The sequence below is a fragment of the Panthera tigris genome, chromosome C2, assembly GCF_018350195.1.
Source record: "Panthera tigris isolate Pti1 chromosome C2, P.tigris_Pti1_mat1.1, whole genome shotgun sequence".
Taxonomy (NCBI): Eukaryota; Metazoa; Chordata; class Mammalia; order Carnivora; family Felidae; genus Panthera; species Panthera tigris.
This window is the reverse complement of record NC_056668.1, coordinates 46,683,753-46,706,366: the sequence shown is the minus strand read 5'-3', so window position 1 is coordinate 46,706,366 and position 22,614 is coordinate 46,683,753. Positions and strand designations below refer to the sequence as shown.

The 22,614-nt window shown below is 36.9% G+C and overlaps 1 long non-coding RNA gene across 1 annotated transcript in view; it reads left to right on the top strand.

The window, feature by feature from the left end:
* The window catches only part of LOC122230536, a 178,712-nt gene extending 174,232 nt beyond the window's left edge, over nucleotides 1-4,480 (top strand). Inside the window, exon 4 of the long non-coding RNA XR_006207525.1 lies at nucleotides 4,251-4,480. This is a non-coding gene — a long non-coding RNA (uncharacterized LOC122230536). The remainder of the gene's footprint in view (nucleotides 1-4,250) is intronic.
* Nucleotides 4,481-22,614: the final 18,134 nt, after the last annotated feature.

The window sequence follows — 22,614 nt, the reverse complement described above, 5'->3', positions numbered from 1 at the left end:
GAGCCTTGCAGCCTTTTCAGGCCCATAGCTCATGTGAAATTCTAGTGTCCTCATTTTGTCTTTGGCAGGCCAACCAGCAGCCCAAGGCACTAGAACTCATCTCTCTCATTTAGAAATTATTTTGCAGTTCACAGTGATTACAAAAGAAGCTTTAAGTTCCCATTAAATTAGATCACTGACTCTCCTTTCAAATACAGGGCATGCAATGTTCTCTCCTCTACTGGAGACACAAACCACATCTCCATACTGTTTCCAATCTCTTATGGTGAAGGGATAACAATCAGGCTCTTTTAAAAACTGAATTTGATTTATGAGATATCCTTCTTTGGACTCTCTTTACATTTTAATGTCAATAGAGGTGAATGTAATTTTAAAATACGTGTTCTTCAGACAATGCCAGGCGCTGGTGACAATATGGAAATAGAGTAGAAACCCTCCTATTCAAGTAGATTACATATAGACCATCTAGTGAGAAGAATTCAGTTAAAACAACTATAGGTTCATCACGTGGCCCAGAAATTTCACATCTGGATATATACTGCAGAAAACATCGCACGTATGCTTACAGAAGAATGGTGTTGTTTGTGGCATTGAAGTATTGCGGCCAAACTTGCTGTCTGCCACTGGGGAGTGTGGGTTAGTGCACACCATGGAATAAATGCAATGAGAGAAGAAATCCTTGACATGTACAGAGAAACATGAACAGATCTTTTAAAATTAATACTGAGTGAAGAATGTTGAAAACATGGTATTTAAGATGCGCATTTGCGTGAGTACATGCACACACACACACACAGTCAAAGTAGCTATTCTAAGAATACAAGTGAATAGGAAATAAATCAAGCACACATTAGATTGGAGGCCCATGGAAAGGCAATAAATGGGAGTTTAAAAAACTAAAGCGAGATATGAAATGGTTCTCGCATGAACCAATGGAGACAATATACTATGAAAAAATAGAATGAACTCAACCTGAATTCCTCTCTTTACCCGAACAATACAGGCATGCGTGCGCACACACACACACACTCACACACACCCCACATAATCCATATGTGCAGTAATTCTGATAATTTCTCAAGACTCTCAGACTCCTAAAGACAGACGTAAGAGTCAGAAATCTTTGTGGAAACCATAGACATCTAATGGGGTTGAGTGAGGAAAGTAGCTCAGGAAAAGTTCAAAAATAAAAGTTGCCTAAAATCTGTTTTCTAAATTGGCTTAATCACTCCCTCTCAAAATCCTAGGTCTCTGTTTTCTCATCTACAAAAATGAGCATATTGGGGCACCTGGGTGGCTCAGTTGGTTGAGCGTCCGACTTCAGCTCAGGTCACGATCTTGCAGTCCGTGAGTTCGAGCCCCGCGTCAGGCTCTGGGCTGATGGCCCAGAGCCTGGAGCCTGCTTCCGATTCTGTGTCTCCCTCTCTCTCTGCCCCTCCCCCATTCATGCTCTGTCTCTCTCTGTCTCAAAAATAAATAAATGTTAAAAAAAATTAAAAAAAAATGAGCATATTAATACTTATTGTATAGGTAGGTATTAATGAGATAACATATTTATAAAGACCTTAACATATGTTTGGCACATACTGTACATTCAAATAATATAATTTTTATTTCTTTTCTTTCCATCCTTCCTGCTTCCTTTATTTTCTGTTTTATTTTCCTATTTAAAATGAAAAGCTGACCTATGATTTATTCAAATTGGAATAATAATGATCAACTTTTGAACACTCCCATATGTTACTGTGTTTCATATCCAGTATTTTATAAATAAGATACAATATTCTGATAATTCTGCCATTTGATATTAATGTTGTCTTTTTCTAGTTGAGAAGATGGAAGCTCAGAAAGCCTAAGAAATTTAGCCAAAGTTTAAATGGATATTATCTAAAAGAATTTAACCATACTTCCTCCTCCTTACAGAGAAACCAAAGTGTTTGAGCACATAATTCTTTTTAGGTATAATCCTCAAACTTCAGCTACTCTGTGTATAGCCAAAAGAGTGTTATTAAATGGACACAGTGCAACATTGAATTTTTTCCTATTTTTGAGTGGGCCAAAAGTGGCCACAAACTGAAAAAGGCATGGAATGAGAGATAAAGGGAAGATAACAATTCACCTTTGTGTAATTGTGTAAAATTTAGATTCAGTTGTGAGAAATTTATGAGGCAGTTTTGAATATATTTGTATTCCTTTCATGGATTTAGACTATAAAATCCCTGAGAATAATTTATCCTTGTAAGCCATGCTAACACATCTCAACATCTACTCATTGGTCAATTAAAGGAGGACGCAGATTGGTCTGAAACCCATCCTGGTGGACAAATCTCAAAGACAACTGGGCTGGAAGGGCCCGTGCTCTACATGAGCTGAGATGTGGGACCTCTTTAAGCAAATCTCTTTTCCTCCATTTCATTCTTTGGAAACTGGACTGTGACAGTCATTACTGTCTAGTGGAATATCTCAAATGATTGCTTTAGAGCTATAATTCTTAAACCTCACTATACTTTGCAGTTACCAAGGAACTTTAAAAAATCCTAACGTTTGTGTTCCACCATGCAGAGATTCTGATCCAGTGGTGATATCAGAATTTTAGAAGCTCCTCGGATAATTCCTGCTCAATTTGAGGACCGTTGTCCTAAGCTTGTTGTGCCATACAGCCTTGTCTAATGGCACTATGGAAAATGAGAAAGGATAGGGTATTAATTGCATCTTGTTCAACCTGATTGTCTTCAGTTAAGAAGAAGCAATAGCCTTTCAAGTGGAGGGGGCCCAACAGATCTAGTTGGTAACCTGCACCAGGAAGAGGACAATCAGAGGTAGAAGCAATTTTGAGAAGCACAAAGACCGAAGAGCAATATTCAAATAGAGATAAGTCAGGAGCCACTTTCAAATAAGTGAAAGTAAAATCTCTGGTTTTTTCAATGCATATAAATGGAAGCTGAGGTTATAGTGGCAAAATCAGAATTCATCTTAAAATCTGGACTCATTCCACTGTACCACAGTCTTTTTCCATGACTCATGTCCCAAATCTCAAATATATATGTCTCAAGCCCAGTGGTCAAGCAGTTACACTCATCTCCTTGTAGTCTCTGAGGTTTTTACTGCCTGTGCACTCATTTCACACTCTCTTATTTAATGCCTCCCACCGCCGTTCAATTCATCAAGTTCTAGGTCAAGCCCAATCTCCCTCTGAGGTCTTCCCACCAAATACCCTAGTCTACATAGCTTCCTCTCATTTTAGAAATCATGTTACACTTCCAATTGGTATCCCATAGACAATTATTACTTAATGTCTGCATTTATATAAATTCTATTTGTACAATTACAGTTTAAGTTTTATGTAAGTAGACACAATGTTTTACTTCTTTTGTGGCTCTTATATTTGTTGGCACACTGCCAGACACATAATGCATACTCCTGAAATATATAATCAAGTGGTGTATTATAAATATTAATAATCCTCAATGTTTTTAAGGAAAGAATATAAAAAGCAAGTGAGACAGATTCCAAGGAGGAAATGTGATAAATAATTATCATGTTAAACTTGATAAATGGATCTTTTTAATGAGAGTGTATCCTTTCAGTACACCTGTGTTCAAGAAATGTGTAATCAGACTAGAAGCACAAGACACCTGCCACCAATTTAACATTTAGACACGACATCATTCTTTCCTATGATTCAGATAAGTTATTTGACCATTCAACTATCTAAGACTGTTTATTCCAGAGGTTTTTTTTTTCTTTGTCTAACCATCTCCTTGACCTTCCTTCTTGTTTGAAATCTGCAGCTTTGATACATTCTCTTCTTTACTGGAAATTCTAACTCTAAATATCCCAGTACAAATCTGGAGTTTAAAAAAGAACTTCTGGGGCATTGAGATAATTTTTCCCTCCTTTCCTAGAGCCAAGTTTCTTCCTCCATATTTTCCCAAATGCCACAGCCAATTATGACCTGAATACCTCAATGAATTCCAAGGAAAAATGCCACTTTGCTTGACTGACCTCATTGTTGGGACTGTCTTGCAAAAGGGATACTTGAACATTTGTTTTTCTCCTTTTGAGAAAATTCTACCATTAGACTATTTAAAATAATTTGTTTTTACTCCAAACCTTTTTTAGCTACAATTTCAAAAAGTTTTTTTTTTTTAATTTGGTTTTGTGTGTGTGTGTGTGTGTGTGTGTGTGTGTGTGTGTGTGTGTGTAATATTACCTTCCTATGTTTCACCAGTCCCTTTATTTTTATTTAGGAGAACTGGAAAGAGTGGCTTCATTGAGACAATGAAGGCATTATGGATTCAAGATTCATACCTATTCTATGAAGGATCAGTAAAAGGTTGGCCATAGTTCACCTATGTGGAAACTTGGGGTTTTGATTACAGAACATTGGTCATCAATTCTGGTGTGCATTCAAATGATCTATGGACCTCTTTCAAAAATCTCTGTATCTGGCCCATCCTCCTGAGATGAACTTAAGAAAACCCTGAACACCATCAGGTAATAATTTTGTCTTTTTAAGAAAACAGATGAGTTCAATAAACTGTGACCATTGTTTTTAACTCCCTTAGATCTCTGCCCCCCTTTTGTTGAAAATAAACTACATATTACAACAGGAGAACATGCAGTTCCATCTCTATTTAGAATTGAGTGCTCATTGTTTTAGGTTTCTGTTAGATAATACAGGAAAACAAGGCCCTCAGAGCAAAGAATGAAGAAGATTATGGTATAATATTTTCATGAAACATCAAATTCTAGTTATGCATACAAATATATAGACCTCTCCAACATAAAAACAATTTTTCAATTTCCCATTGTTCTTCCTCTACCAACAGAATTCGATTGTCACCTGTGAGCAGAATTTCCCTGGGTGTACTCTGTTGCATGGGAAGCTAGATCTGTTTATGGTCCAGAACTATAGTCATTCATGTCAGAAGGCTGGAAAGTTTTGAGTATCATTTGTTTAATTACTTAATACCTTGTTTAATAGGGGGGAAAAAAGAGAGTAAAACCATTCGGTTTCTGTTCTTTGATGTCCTGAAACCTGTGTTTCACTAGGATTCAAAGATTCATGGTAAGACCTCACCCAAAGAGGGGCTACAACGATCCCTTACAACAGGGGTCTTACAACAGCAACTGTATATGCCACAATATGGCCAAGGTGTCTGAATTTTGTTTATTGAAGAATAATTGGCATACAATATTGTATTTATTTTAGGTGTACATCATAGTGATCCAGTATTTATATATATCATGAATTGGTCACCACAGTGAGTCTAGTTACCATCTGTCACCGTAAAAACTAATTACAGTGTTAATGACTGTTTTCCCTATGCTGTACATTGTATTCTTGTATTTTACTTATTTTATAACTGGAGATTGTACCTCTCAATCACCTTCACGTATTTTGCCCATCCCCTCTGACAATCACTAGTTTGTTCTATCTAGGAGTCTGTTTCTGTTTTGTTCATCAGTTTTATTTTTTAGATTTCACGTACCAATGAAATTATGCAGCTTTTGTCTTTCCCTATATGACTTGTTTCACTTAGCATGATACTAAGCCCATTCATGTTGTTGCAAATGGCAAGATTCATTTTTTATGGCTGAGTAATATCTCATTACGATATTATCACCTCTTTATTCATTCATCCATTGATGTGTATTTAGGGTGTTTCCATAACTTGGCTATTGCAAATAATGCTATATTCAACATAGGGGTATACATGTCTTTTGAATTAGTATTTTCATTTTCTTCAGATATACTTAGAAGTGGAATTGCTGGATTATATGGTTGTTCTAATTTTAATTTTTTGAAGAACCTCAATACTGTTTTCCATAGTGGCTGTACCAATTTATGTTCCACCAACATTGCATGAGGGTTCCCTTTTCTCCACGTCCTCGCTAACATTTATCATTTATTATTTCTTTTCTTTTTGATAACTGTCATTTTTCTTTTCTTTCTTTTCTTTTTGATAATTGTAATTCTGACAGGTGTGACGTGATACTGGATTGTGGTTTTGATTTGCATTTCCCTGATGATTAGTGATGTTGAGCACTTGTGTGTTGGTCATCTGCATGCCTTCTTTGGAAAAATGTCTTTTCAGATCCACTGCCCATTTTTTAATCAGATCTTTTTTATGTTGAGTTTAATGAGCTCTTCGTATACTTCACATGTTAACCCTTTGTTACATATATCACTTGTGAGTATCTCCTCTCATTCAATAGGCTCTGTTCTCATTTTTTTGATGGTTTTCTTCACTGTGCAAAAGCTATATAGTTTGATGTAGTCCCATTTGTTTATTTTTAGTTTTGTTGTCCTTACTTGAGAAGACAGATCAAAAAAAAAAAAATCACTAAGACTGATGTAAAAGAACTTACTGTCCATGTTTTCTTCTAAGGGTTTTATGCTTTCAGGTCTTACATGTAAGTCTTCAATCCATTTTAAGTTTATTTTTGTGTATGGTGTAAGAAAGTAATCCAGTGTCATTCTTTGGTATGTAGTTGTCCAGTCTCCCAACACCATTTATTAAAGAGACTATCTTTTCCCTATTATATATTTTTGCCTCCTTTATTGTAGATTAACTAATATATAAGCATAGGTTTATTTATGAGCTCCCTATTCTGTTCTATTGATCTATGTGTCTGTTTCTGTGGCAGTACCATACTGTTTTGATTATTATAGCTTTGTGGTATAGTTTGAAATCTGGGAGCACAATACCTCCAGCTTTGTTCTTCTTTCTCAAGATTGCTTTGGCTAACCACCTTTTGTGGTTCCATACAAATTTTAGGATTATCTTCTCTAGGTCTGTGAAAAATGCCATTGGCATTTTGATAGTGACTGCATTTAATCTGTAGATTGGTTTGTATTATGGACATTTTTAACAATATTAATTCTTCTAATTCATGAGTATATCTTTCAGTTTATCTATGTCATCTTGAATTTCTTTCATCATTGCTTTAGAGTTTTCAGAGTATAGGCCTTTTACCTCCTTAGTTAAATTTACTCCTAGGTATTTTGTTCTTTTTACTTCAGTTATAAATCGGATTGTTTTATTTTTCTCTTTCTTATAGTTTGTTGTTAGTGTATACAAATATAACATATTTCTGTATTAATTTTGTATCTGCAACTTTACTGAAATCATTTATTTGTTATTTATAGTTTTTGGGGTAGAGGCTTTATGGTTTTCTACATATAGAATCATGTTATCTGTGAATAATGACAGCTTTACTTCTTCCTTTTCAATTTGGATGCACTTTTTTTCTCCTTTATGCCTAATTGTTCTGTCTGTGGCTTCCAATACTATGTTGAATAAATATGACAAGAATAGGCATCCTTGTATTCTTCCTGATTTTAGAGGAAAAACTTTCAACTTTTCACCTTTCAGTCTGATTTTGGCTGTGAGTTTGTCATATTTGGCTTTTACTCTGTTGAGGCACTTTCCCTCTATATCCACTATATTGAGAGTTTTTAATCATAAATAGATGCTGAATTTGTCAAATGCATTTTCTACATCTATTGATATGACTATATGATTTTTATTCTTCATTTTGTTACTGTAGTGTATCAACCACATTGATTATTTTGTGGATATTGAACTATCATTACATTCCTGGAAGAAATATCACTTGATCACAGTATGATTCTTTTAATGTACTATTGCTATTGTATTGGTTTGCTAATATTTTGTTGAGGATTTTTGTATCTATGCTCACTAGGGATATTGGTTTGTAGTTTTCTTTTTTTTTTATGGTGTCTTTGTCTGGTTTTGATATCTATATGATGCTGGCCTTGTACAATGAAGTTGGAAGAATTCTTTCCTGTTTAATTTTTTGAAATAGTTTGGGGTGCCTGGATGGCTCAGTCAGTTGAGCGTCCAACTTTGACTCAGGTCTGACCTCACTGTTCATGAGTTCAAGCCGCCCACTGGGCTCTGTGCTGATAGCTTAGATCCTGGAACCTGCTTCAGATTCTGTGTCTCCCTCTCTCTCTGACCCTCTCCTGCTCACACTCTGTGTCTCTCTCTCTCTAACATAAATAAACATTAAAAAAATTTAATTTTGAAATAGCTTGAGAAGCCTAGGTATTAACTTTTTAAATGTTTGGTAAAATTTACCTGTGAAGCTGTCTGGTCCTAGACTTTTGTTTTTGGGGAGTTTTCTGCTTACTGATTCAATTTCATTAATAATAATAGTTCTGTTCATATTTTCTATTTCTTCCTGATTAATTCTTGATATATTGTATACTCCTAGGAGTTTATCCATTTCATCTATGTTGCCCAATTTGTTGGTGTATAATTGTTTGCAGTAGTCTTCTATGACCCTTTGTATTTCTGTGGTATTGGTTGCAACTTTTTCTATTTCATTTTGTATTTTATTTATTTGGGCCCTCTGCCTTTTTTTCTTGATGAGTCTGGCTAAAGGTTTATCAACTGTGTTTATCTTTTCAAAGAGCCAGCTCTTAGTTTCATTAATATTTTTTATTATCTTTTTATTCTCTATTTCATTTATTTCCATTCTGATCTTTATTATTTCCTTCCTTCTACTAACTTTGGGATTTGTTTATTTTTCTTTTTCTAGTTCTTTTAGGTATAAAGTTAGATTGTTTATTTCAGATTGTTCTTATTTCTTGAGGTAAGCCTGTATTGCTATAAACTTCCCTCTTGGAGCTGCTTTTACTGAGTCCCATGGATTTTGGAGCATTGAGTTTTCATCTTGACTTGTCTCAAGGTATTTTTGGATTTCCTCTTTGATTTCTTTATTCACCATTGGTTGTTTAGTAGCATGTTTAGTTTTCACATGTTTGTGTTTTTTTCCAATTTTCTTCGTGTAAATGATTTCTACTTTCATAGCATTGTGGTTGGAAAAAATGCTTCATATGATTTCAATCTTTCTAAATGTATTGAGTCTTTTTTTGACCTAACGTGATATATCTTGGAGAATATTCCATGTGCACTTGAGAAGAATGTGTATTCTGCTGTTTTTGGATAAAATGTTCTCTATGTATCTATTAAGTCCATCTGGTCGAATGTGTTCTTCAAAGCCACTGTTTCCTTATTAATTTTCTGTCTGGATATCTATCCATTAACATAAGTGGGGTATCAAAGTCCCCTACTGTTATTCCATTACTGTTATTTTCTCTATTTGCATCTGTTAATATTTGCTTTATAAATTCAGGTGCTTCTATGTTGGGTGTATAAATATTTGCAAATGTTGTATCTTCTTGTTGGATTGATTCCTTTATCATTATATATCCCTTTTTTTTTCCCCTCTTGGTACAGCCTTTGTTTTAATGTCCATTTTGTCTCATATAAGTATTACCATACCACTTTTCTTTTCATTTCCATCTACATGGAATATCATTTCCATCCCTTCACTCTGTGTGTGTCTTTAGATATCAAGTGAGTCTCTTGTATGCAGCATATAGATGGGCCCTTTTTTAATCCATCTGGATGTCTGAATTTTATTTTTTTTTAATATTTGAACACATAGTGTAATAATGATTTCAGGAATAGAATTTAGTGATTCATGACTTACATATAACACCCAGTGCTCATCCCAACCAGTACCCTCCTTAATGTCCAACACTCATTTAGCCCATCTCCCTACCCAGTACCCCTCCAGAAACCCTCAGTTGGTTCTCTGTGTTTGAGCAGCACTTATTGTTTATCTCCCTCTCTGTTTTTATCTTATTTTTGCTTCCCTTCCCCTATGTTCCTCTGTTTTGTTTCTTAAATTCCACATATGAGTGAATCATTTGATATTTGTCTTTCTCTGTCATTTGCAGCAACACGGATGGAACTAGAGTGTATTATGCTAAGTGAAATAAGTCAGGATGTCTGAATTTTAAAAGTTCCACAACAGAGGTGCCTAAGTGGCTCAGTCAGTTAAGCGTCCAACTTCGGATCGGGTCATGATCTTACAGTTCATGAGTTTGAGCCCTACATTGGGCTCTTTGCTTACATCTTGGAGCCTGGAGCCTGCTTCAGATTCTTTGTCTCCTTCTCTCTCTGCCCCTCCCTTGCTCATGTTCTGTCTTTCTCTGTCTCTCAAAAAAATAACTAAACATTAAAAAAAATTGTAATAAAAATGAAAGCTCCACAAGGGATGTAGATATGTCTTAAAGGTTAAAATTTCTGGCTAGAATGACTTAAGGAGTTTATCAAAATATATGCTGTCTTATATTTTTGTCAAGAGCTGCATGGTAATGGAGCATATAGGGAGAATACCATTCCTTCATTTCCCAATTATTTTTGAGTTCCTCCTATTGCAGGCATTGTATTTAGTGCCAGGTATGTAGTAGTGTTGTTAGCATCCCTAGCTCTTGTCCTTCAGAGACCTAGGATCTAGTATCTTTTTCTTGGAGGGTATTAGAAAAAAAGATGTATGAATTTCTAGTTATTCTTTGACTTAAATTTGGGCACTTCTTAGTTCTAAGTCATTGAATGTATGGCACCTTGATTTCCTCATCAGTGAGGCAGAATAATAAGAGTTTCACAGCATTGTTATAAATATTAAGCATGATTACACATAAATATTCATGTGAAAATATAAGATATTATTTTTATTGATTCCCACTTGTATTCAGTTTTTTTCCTTCTTTCATTTTTTTAAAACTTTTCCATTTAGTCAGAGACACTTTGGCAATTACAGTTTCATTGGACCCGGTTTCTTTATCTTGCTAAGGACTCCAGGAATGCTATACAAATAAATTTTAAAATTAAAACAAGGTTTTAGATAGCATGACATTCAGCATCAGTAGGACTCTATCACAAATCTATCGTTTTGATCCAAGAATCTTACTTTTGGCTGTGTCATGACTTTGGAGACTTTCTTTTGGGTATAAACTGTTCAATGCAGGGTTAGCTGGTTTGCCAGTTTCTCATCTTGTACAAGTCGCTCACCCCATACGCATGGTGTCCTTAGCTCTGTGCTACAGCGCTCCCAGGAGGATGAGGAAGACATAATAATGCTGTTTTGATATGGGTGTTATTTGTTACAAATCCAAAAGGAATACAAATCTGAACTAAGAATGATAAGGGTAAGAGAAGATGAAAAATAGTCGGTTTTGTCATGCTAATGTTCACTTAAGATCTCATTCCTTTTATATCTCTTCTATATCAATTGGCACTTTCTAACTTGTATTAAATTTATGCATCATTTTAGGTGTTTATCGCTACCGTAAGAAATTACCACAAATTTAATGACTTAAAACAACACACATTTTCTACCTTATAGTTCTGGAGATTCAGAAATCTGGCATGGCTCTCAGTTGGCTAAGATCAAGTTGTAGATAGGACTATATTTCTTTCTGGAGGTTCTAGAGGAGAATTCTTTCCTTGCCTCTTCCAGATTCTAGAGGCCACTCAAATTCTCTGGCTTATAGCCCCCTTTACCATCATAGCCAGCAACATTGATCATTTGTATCTCCTGACTATAGATGGAAAAGTTTCTCTGGTTTTGACGAATTATGTGATTAGGTCAAACCCATTCAAATAATCCAGGATAATCTCTCATCACAAGATCCTTCATCTTAATTACAAATCCAAAATTTCTTTTGCTAGGGTAACATATTCACAGGTTATAGAGAGTAAGGAGTGGACACAATTGGGTGACTATTCATCTGCCTACCACATGTATGTATGTCTCATTTCTTCTACTAGATGTAAGTTTTGGAGGCCCCAAAATGTGTATCTGATGTGTTGTTGTATTCTCCACAGAACCTATCCAAGTGTATTGCATAAAACAAAGGGTTCAACCAACATTTGTTGCATGGTCCAGGAAAACTCAAAAAATTTAAAAGATTTATTGGAGGCAATGGTAAACTTGTGGGGTTTCTGTAAGAATGGCTATTTCGATATATCCAAATCTCCTGGAAAATTCATGAACACTTAAATAATTTTATAAGCATAAGATTACAAAAATAATTTTTTATTTTCAGAGCTTACATGTGACTATAGTATATCACATATTCCAGGATGCTTTGATGGTGTTAATTTCCAGCTGGATTCCTGTCTGTCAGTAGAACTTATGCCTGAGTGTTTTGCAGTGATGATAAGCACAAGCCAACAATTAGAAATCAGGTGCCATAGGAAAGACTGAGTATTGCCTATCAAATATCAGTCATAGAAGGGTCAAGGGGAAATTAAACATTATAGAGCTGGCTTGGGTTCTTGCCCTGGGCAATTAACTTGCTGATAATTTGCAATGTTCCTCTCTTATAGAATTTAATGTGATGTGTTGCTTGACTCCCCAAAGGAGTAGATTTTAAGAAATGTGTCTTGTACGGTTTGTATCACATAGAGTTCTGCAAGTTGTGCAAGGCAGCCACAGACTCTGGAATCTATAGCTGGCAAGAGAAATAAATATTTCCGCATTGCATTTAGCAATTGCTATGTATTAAGGCAATTTTGTTTAAAAATTATTAAGGGCTTTGTAGCACAAAGACCCTGTTAAATTACACAGAAAGGATTAGATTTAGGGAGTGGGGTAGACTGGGGGATATTGGATATGCAAGCACAGATGGTCTTGATCGACTCATGAACATACCAGAGCCAAATGGGAAATATATGTTTTGCGTGGTTACATATGTTGTAAAGAAAATTGCCCCTGGTTCTTTCCTGTAAGAAAGTATGAGGAGTGAAGGGAAGGGGTGAGAACAAGATCATGTGGGGAAAGATGAAGCAGACCGGCATATGTAGCAGATGTCTGGCAAAGAGAGAGCAAAGAGAGGGTGATGAGGCAGGAGAGCCAAATTCCTTCCTTGGAATGTGAGTAACCAATGAGGGGAGGGATCTTCCATGTCAAGCACCAAAGTCACTGAGTGGGTATCTGTTTTATAGATAGTTGACTTGGAATCTACGTGTAACTCTCCAACCATGCTGTCTGGTTTAGGGTACAGATTGTCTTCCCATGAGAAATGGGTTGGTGCAGAGTTGCTTCTAATCCACCCAATTCCTTCCTTTTCCACAGAGACCTCAGATACTGGGAAGGGTGTAGGCAATCTGTTATTCTGAGCTCTGTTCCAAGCCCTTTACAGATCTTACCTCATGTAATCGTCACAAGAACATTAAGTAGTAGTTTGTAGAGTATTGCCCCATTTTACAGACTAAGAAACCTAAGCACAAGGAGGTAAGTAACTTGCCCAGGGTCATACAGATAATTGGTATTGGTGCAGGATTTGTAAGTGAGCAGTCTGGCTTTCGAGTGCCCAACTTTAACCCTTCACTGCATGCATCAATACTCTATGGTCTTACCCGTTCAAACTAATGAATCCCTTGAGAACAGTAATTACACGTTTTCATCTTTTATAGTCCTCATAGAAATTAGCAGAACATTGATATACAAAATAGGTGTTTCATTTCATAGTAAATAAAGTATTAGAGTTCTAATATCACTTGTCAGAAACTGGAAAAAGCTTGATTCTTGTTTCCCTGTTAACAGAGTTGTGTTGTAAGAAGGAAATGAGCCAGTCTCAGTAACTCCAGAGCCAAACTGACAGAGAACTGGAGAGTTAATCAGAATGCAACAGTATTTTTAATATCTTCAGCTCTGGTGATACATGGCAACCCCAATGGTATTCTGCCATGTTCATGGTTCATTTTTCCTGCTTCCTTGTTCTCTATGTATTTTTTGCTGCCTTCAGTCTTCTACCCCTTGGTGTGTCTTCTACTCTTTCCTTTATTTCTCAAATCCTTTTCCCACTGCTCACTCTAACTTTGTACATCTCCCAGTCAGATTCCAAGTGAGAGCTTTGATGGGATCAGTCATTCCACCATTTGGTTGAGTAGATTTCCACAGCTGGACCCTTTCTTGGCCCTTGCCTAGTCTATGGATGGCTGTCTTTGGATTGGACACACATTCTTTTGCTGCAGAAGCTGCAGTCAGAGTTGGGGGAGGGGTGAGGATCACAGGATATAATGTATAGCAATCTATGGATGGAGAACCACCCTAAAGGGAGCCATGGGCTTGGCAGAGACCTCAAGGCTTCTCAGAAAGGTACATTATTTGGCTTGTCTTATAGAGTCACATTCATGAAAATGGGCAAAGTTATAGCCACATTAGTTTGAAAATCTAAGAAAATGTGGTGCCCCCGGTCTGCATAATAAGACAATAAGGGAGACTAAGAACAACTTTTCAAACAGTGCTCTGGATCCTAGACTTTAAAATAGTGCTAAACATGCTTTCAAAGTGTTGAGATGAAACAGATGATTTAACCTCCAAGCCTCATTTACGGAATCTGTCAATCAAACCTAAAAACATAGCAAAAGATAAGAACTAAAAGTCTATAACCTACCATACATACAGTTATTCCAGTTGCCAAGGGAATATATGTTGTTGTTGTTTTTTTAATCACACTCTTAGTGATAAATATGATATTTTGTCTTGGCACAATATAAATCAAACTCATTTAAGAAGTTTAGAAAGTTACGGAAATAGTTACAAAGAGCATTCTTTTTTGTCACAATTGTAAATTTGTAATCCCCTGTTCCCTTTCAGAATGCCATATGGAAAAGAAACAACATTTTAAATGGGTTTCTGAAGAACTACAGTTGACATGAATACCAAAAAACTTCATAAAACCACTAAATATTTGGCTGGTGTGGAGTCTACTGGAGGTTTTAAAAAGTCTGAAGACAAATTGTTATGTTAAGAGAAAAAGTCTTCAGACCATGGCTGACCTATCAACTGACCAATAACTTTCCCCAATGAGCATTTAAATCACCCAGCCTTCAGAACTATAGACTTCCCTAATTAAGCAACTTTTCCCCCAATGGTTTGGAATGGGTCAGTGTATTGCTTTGGCTTCCCTGGCATGAGCACGCACAATGTCTGGTCTGGTCAGCCTTCCAAACCGCTTTCCCATACATCAAGGATCCAAGATAATTTCACTAGACACTCTAAAGTGCAATTGCAATTTGCCAATTTCCACTCACGTACCTTCCTAGAAAACAGAGATCTACACACAGCCCATGATATTTTTGCACATAGACTGAGATATAGATCTTGATAGTTGTCTCAGAAATCTGGGAATGGATATGCTGCTAGCTATGGTAGTAAATGAAGCATCTTTCATATTTGGCATTGGTGCACAATTACAAAGTGAATAATAAAGAAAAAGGGGTTCATATTTGGGATTACAGTATGAACGTTTTTGAAAAGGCTTCTAGAGGTAAGAATATAGTGAATTCAGAATCAGAGGGCAGTATGGCATTACAGCAATAGGGGTATAATGGACTTTCCTGAAGCCATAAGTCCTTATAGAATTTTCAGGTAAAACATATTTACATTCAAATTCCAAGTCAGCAGTTTCAGTAAAATTGTGTGTGTCAAAAGAAAATATATCAACAGTGGGTTCATATTCTGATTTACTTGGACTTTGCAGTGGTGAGAATTCTGCTATTCTTCTTATGCTAGCCAGGGCCGAAAAATACTTGTTATAGAATTTCAGATGGTAACAAAGCCAGTCTGGTTTATTCATAACAAGTGCTGTGGGAATTGAAGGCAAGCCACTTCAACCGAATAGAGAAAAATGGGGCATCTTTCTGAACATCAGTGGAGAAATCTGTAAATACTTAGCTGTTCTTCAATCTGTGGTCACATGTACACCTTCGACTTCATTCTACTTTATGAAAAGAACTGTTTGTCTTTTGGGCATAGAGGGAACAAGCTTCCCCTCAGATTCTCTCCCTTTCAGATTCTCTCCCTTTCCCTCCCAGATCAATATATGCTGGTTACTCTTATCCCCTAACTTCATGGGGCTGCTGAGAGTTGAGCTTCCCTTATGTTCCTATGTCCATTGATGACAACTCAGGGTAGGCAGCTGGCCAGAGAAGAGAAAGGTCAAGGCCACTGTCAGATCCTGCCCCTATTTGGCACATTAAGCCCCAGCTTTGTCCCACATGGATCGTCTCCTACTCAGTCTCTGGGGCTTGTAAATACCAGGCTCTATTGACTTGTAGTGTATCTGACAGTTCTAGCACTGTCATCTTTTGAAATCTAGCTATATTTCATCTGGCTAAGAATTTCTGTGGTATGAGTAGACTGTGTATAAGCTGAAGCTAGTACCTAATAAATTATAAGACTCCACTAGTGTTTGTGGAGGAGTACATGAAGTTTATGTGATAGCTATTACTTTTGTAAGGCTGGAGGGAAATGAAGCTTATTTCTTGGGGGACAACATTTAAGTCAGTAGCCTTGGATAATCATGTATGGCATAAAGACACATACTGAATATGGTAAAATATAGTGAGGAGGACAGCTGGGCATTGGGGTGGGGAAGACTGAAAGGATAAGGAATGGATGAAAAGTTTGCAGAAATAATTTTACCCTATTCCATGGCTACTTGTGCTCTCCTAGTCAATCCCTCATCTTGGACTGATCAAAGAGCCCCAGAATAGAGGGGAGCAGTGGGAGGAGACTGGTGAATCCTTCTCCATTCTATACTTTCCCCAACTGTGTGAGAAAGCATTCTGGAGATAGAAGAATATATGTATTCATGTCTCTAATAGCTACCAAGGTGGAGGAATATTCTTCATCTTATTCTATATTTCAAAGTTAGATTATTTGTCAAAACCTCTTTTTAGCTCTATAAGTCCATGATTTCATAGTTCTTTGTGCCTTCAGTGCTCCTTTTATTTTTATTTTTTTTTTTCGTTTGTATTCTTCATAGCATCCTGGTGATCAGTACTATTATTTCTGCCTAGAAGATGAAAGTGGGGCTTGAGAAACTATACGACTTGAGCAATTCATCCCAATAAACAGGGATAGAACCAGGAAGCAAGCTTAGTTTCTGGAACATGTTCAATTGTGGAAGCTACTAGACCACAGAATAGCCTCCTCTTACCAGTTCCTACTTTTTGTTTCATTTGCATTCATTCAAGATCTATCTGTTATGTGGGTCCACTGGCATGTTTTTATTCTAAAGTAGAAAGTCTTAAGCCTTGCTGTTCACTCCAAGTTTAGCAGAGTGTCTCTGGGGAGTGTTTTAAGAGAATAAAGTATGCCCTGTAACTGTTGCTGAAGAAGAGACACAGGACTCAAAGCCAGGAGTTCCTTGCCAAATATAAGCTTCATGACATGAATGAAGCCTCTTGGTGCCTAAGTTTCTCCATCCGTATTCTCTGCCTGCCCCAAATTCACAGGAATATTATGTGCCTAAATAAAAGGAAAATATCTTGACCTACTTAGATTTGATGAGCTCTAAGTTCTCTTCCAGTTCTGAAATGCTATCACTCTTTACAATGAGTAGAGAAGTTGAAAAAGGGAGCCCAGAAGAGATTTCTAGATGATCTACCAGTAGATTTTTACTTCTACTAGTAAACAAATGATGACGGTTCTCCAGCTCCTATCTCATCCTTGTCAATAAGAGTCATTTAGGTGTAGGAATTTTATCCCTAGAGATATTAATTTGTGATAAAAATCAATGGTCTTCTCAGTCCAGCTACCAATGCTATAGTTTCAACAAATGGTATGTGCTTCAGTCGAGAATTTGAAGCAGAATCTAGGGCGATTCCACCCTTTCTTCAAGGAAGATTCTGTTGTCCCTGTTTCTTAGTGTTAGTTTACTCCTTTCTTTTCTTCTTCTTTTATTCTTTCTCCCAGTGATCTTTCCTTATTCTTTACTTGTGCAGGCAGCTCATTAGAGCTCTTTCCACTGAAGTTCAGCTCAGCTATAAGATCCATTGTCTACAGATTACTGACCTCTTAGTTCAAACTCTTACCAAATGGCATCTGGATAACTTAATCAAGTCTTCCTGGGATATGGGCCCATTCTAGTTAGAATCAGCTGTAGGAAGAAGAGAGCATGGGCAGAAAACATAAGCATGGATTTCCAGTCGGGGTCCACAAGCAGTGCAAGCAATAACAGGCAGGTCCACATTGGTTTCCAATCTATAATAAAAGAACTCCTCGACCAAGCTCAATACCTAGTTTTGGATATAGATGATAAAAATTTTACTTTGAACACATGATGTTTTTGGAGTCGGGAAGTCTTTGTTCATGATGTTGGCTCTCTACCTCTTACAAACTATGTGACTTTATTACTTAACAGTTTTACCATCTGTAAAAGGGAGAATAACATTCGTATCTTCTATCCACGTCACAGAACTGTGTGAAGAAAATATGCCAAAAATGTTTATAATTTTGCGAATTTAGGCGATGTCATGAATGTTTATCTATTTTTCCAGTTTTATTGAGACATAATTGACATACAACACTGCTTTAGTTCTAAGTGTACAATATAACGATTTGATACATGTTTACATTGTGAAATGATTACCACAATAAGTTTCATTGACATCCATCACTTCAAATAGTTATAATTTTTATTCTTGTGATAAGAACTTTTAAGATCTACTCTCTTAGTAACCTTCAAATATACGATACAGTATTGTGAACTATAGTTACCATGTTGTACGTTACAACCCCAGAACTTATTTACATTATAACTAGAAACTTATACCTTTTTTTCCCAGAGAGAGAGAGAGAATACAAGTGGGGGAGAGGGGCAAAGGCAAAAGGAGAAAGAGAAAGAGAGAGAAAGAGAGAGAAAGAGAAAGACCTTCACCCATTTATATTTTTAAATTTTTTGTATTTTTAAAATTTATGTTATCTTCTCTAACAAAATAAAATCATACTCTATGCTCCTAACTCTTATTTGGCTATTTGACTCGTTGAAATTACTTCTCCCACACACCCACACCAGGGAGGTTTCCTTTAACAACTCATCTAATGAGCACCTATGTTGTAGCTTCTTTTTCTGCTTTGTTATTACCCTCAGCACCTATACTACATGTCATTCTATCCTATATTCATGTGTTTTATTTTCTTTTCCTGTTTTTAGAATTTGAGCTCCTGGAGGGCAGGGGCTTTATCTGTCCTCTTCATTTCTGTATTCTTCACACATAGTAGTACTTTCTCTGAGTATCAGATCCTCAGTAAATGTTTGTGAGAAAATATTGATTAATATGAGTGAATGCCCAACAAATAATAATTGTTAACTTTTCCCTCTGCTTCTGGTTCTGCTTTTGGGTTCAAGTGAAGTATTTTTATAGAAATATCAGCATAGACTAAAGCAGCAAACCATCCTACAGTCACTGTAAATGCATTTAGAAGAAAAAGGTAACCAAATTTCTATGATTTTGAAATGTCATTTAAAACTCTGTTTTGTTCTAGATTTTGAGAACTTGACCCTATAGCTCTAGGTTTTACTACCAGGATCAAATCCTTTGCATGGTAAAACTTCACCAGTTCATCTCCACCTGCGAAGTTTATAGTTGTTATTCATTCTTCAAGTGAGCATGTAAGACTCATGGTCTGGTGGTATGCAATTGAAATTCCTGTTCCACACATGTAGTGTGTGATATGATTTCTCTTTCCATGAAAGTAAATGCCCAGAGGAGAAATAGCAGGCACAGTTCTTTGGTCAGGACATGAGTATTTTCTTTTCTAGTTGTTGACAGGCATGTTTAGACAGAAATACGTGAAGAAAAATCAAAGCCATGCTGTCACATGCAGGCTGCTCTACAAGTGAAACAAAGCCAATACCTGTCCTGCCTTAAAAACTTGCCACTATCTGGGGTGCCTGGGTGGCTCAGTCGGTTGAGCAACCGACTTCGGCTCAGGTCATGATCTCACGGTTTGTGGGTTCGAGCCCTGAGTTGGGCTCTGTGCTGACAGCTCAGAGCCTGGAGCCTGCTTCTGATTCTGTGTCTCCTTCTCTCTCTGCCCCTCCCCTGCTCATGCTCTGTCTCTCAAAAATAAATGTAAACAAAAAAAAATTTTTTTTAAAGAACTTGCCACTATCTGACCTTGGTTTTGCTTTTGTTTTTGTTTTTGTTTTTGTTTGCCATTTGGGACCAGGTATCTCAGAAGGTAGAAGCTATGAAAATCATTTATAAATATAAATGAGAGAAAAATCTAAACTTCATGAGGTCAGCTGTGTCTAAGGAACACAAGGAATGCCAGACTTATTTATCCATGATAGTTTTTCCTTCTGACTCAGAACAGATGCCCAGTGTATTCCATGGGGTTCTGTGACATGTGTCAATACAAGGAAAGTAATAAAGCATGTTACAAAAAAACTAAATAAGAAATTTGTTTTCTTGTAAAAGAAAAAAAAAAAAAGCCCTTCATTGAATACAGAAGAGTGGGACTTTCTATGGACCTGTCCTCAACTTTCTTTTGCAGTTCCACTCCCTCTGCCTGCTGAGAGCTCGATTCCTGAAGGTCATATAGATCTCAGGGAGCAGCTGCATGAGGCCATTAGTCTCTGCTCTAAATGGAGAATTTACTCCAGATCACATCTGCTATTTGGAACTTGTCCCTGCTGCTTAGTTCCTAAGTGGGCTGATGTCCACTTGCATGTTTAATACCATATTTAAGTACCTCTCTGGCTGCCATTCCTTACACATGACACAACAAGTTAGATAGTTCCAGAGTTGGCAGTACATGAAGCCAGGGGTTTGTGCACAGTAGTGGCAGCGGCTGGAAGCATTATTACTTGAGTACTGAGTAGAGTAGAAGAGATACAAAGAGTCCAAAAATACATGGAGATTTCTTCTTAGTTGTACGACAGACTTCTTTGGCATTATTGATTTGGGGAAGGTCCCAGAAGACCAGGGCTTCCCCACATCTTCTCCAGAGGTCTAGAACAGGAAGCCTGATGTGAGGGGGTCAGGACAGTTAGATTTCCTCAAGGACTCTTACCAGCCAATGAACAGTCCTGGTTTCCTCAAGGCCAGTGTCCTTGATAATTACTATATAATATATTGGCTTCATTTAGTTATTCATATTAGTAAAACAGTTCCCAGGAGATCCTACTAGCTGATGGGTCTCAGTATCTGGAGAGACAGTATTACAACAGCATGATTGCTCTATACAATATTCAGCTGGGAGCAAACCATATCACTTGACCAGAGCTGTTGTTCTTGTTATTAGATCACATTTCAGGGATGGAGATGATTCTAGGGATGTTATTCAGAATATTTAAAAGTCTGAGTGGCTGAGGCCCATCAATCAAAGTGGAGGTCTGACTAATAAGAGTAGACAGCCCTTCGCCCCCAAGAAAAACCCAGTGGGTTATACTGGGATGGGAAGATGGTCATGTTTATTTCCCACCAGGAGCTCAGGTTCTTGTCCTAAGCTTCTAAACCCTATCTTACAATAATTATCATATACTACAGACCGCTAATCAACAATTGCAGACATGTCATGTTAAAAAATATTTGATTACTTTTATCCTTAATATCACTCAACATTAAGAATTTAGCTAATATAAAAAGAATTCCACTAACATAGAGTTATATTTCACCTCCAATTCTCACCTCATTCCCAATATTCTAATTAAAGATTAACTACTGCTCCAAAAGAAATATCACTTGAACATCTCTCATACTAACTTCCCTTTATAGTTATGTAGCTAAGGCCTCAGCCTAGATCATAGCCTGAATCTGATGCTCCTCTAGAGTTCTGAAACAGCCCTCACCACGTGCTGAAACTGAGATGAACCTGGAATTTTCCTTTTACATATACTATAAAGTTTACTTATTTTGAGAGAGAGAGAGTTCCCATGAGCAGGGGAGGGGCAGAGAAAGGGAAAGAGAGAGAATCCCAAGCAGGCTCTGCACTGTCAGCACTTAAGTGTCCCTCCTTTTAGACACATTAGTACTAATAGACTCATCCCTTTGTCATTCCTTATCATTCCCCACTTTGATTCTGTTATCGTTCTATTCCAGACCACAGTTTGTCAGTGTCCTGTTTATAATGTTAAAACTACTGAAGCCATTTATTTATTTGTTGCTTGTTCATTTATTTACTTACTGTCATTGAGTATATCAGACCTGGTTAGACTATTAGATTAAGAGATATTCATTTGACTTTTTTTTTTTTTTGTATCTCTGTGAAAAGTCCCCCTCTGGGAGGGTATCAGTTGCTTCAAAAACATAAAGCAAAGGAAGAAAGAAAAAAGCAAAATAACAAAAGACAGATAAAATCCTATCAACAGTAAAACAAGCAAATCTTATTTACCTATATCAACTTTTTAAAATCCATTCTTGCTTCCTAAAAGTCTTATAATCTCAGCACAGGGAAAAACAGCAGATAAAATAACACTTTGTCAGTCTTCCTTTCTATTTGTACCTATTTTCTCCTCTGTTGCTCTTGACCAGGGCCTCACCTTTCTTGTGCTTTGTTTGCATACTTTTCTTATCGCTCAGAGTTACTGATTTCTGCCTAACTTGTCCATTGAATCTGGAAACACGTGTGGAGCTGAAGTAGTGAAGGGAGGTGTCCAGACTTGCCTTGGGCATTCCAGCATTGCTTCCCAGAACTCCAAGGTGAAAGGTGAATGGAAGCCCCCACCGGCCCCACCCATTTATCTCAGCTTGTAGTCTTTCCCTTCAAAGCTGCCTTAATGCTGATTTCTTCTATAGGAAAACCTCATTGGATGGGGAAGGGGAACACCATGTCTTCCCAGCCCTTATTTTCTACCTTTTCCACCATGACAACTTGCAGTGGACCCGGTGGCATTCAGTGGAAACAGATGTTTCCTCTTTCTCAAATGATCTTTCCTATGTTAATATCACTCCCCAGGAAGCCATCCTTAGACATCCCAGAGCA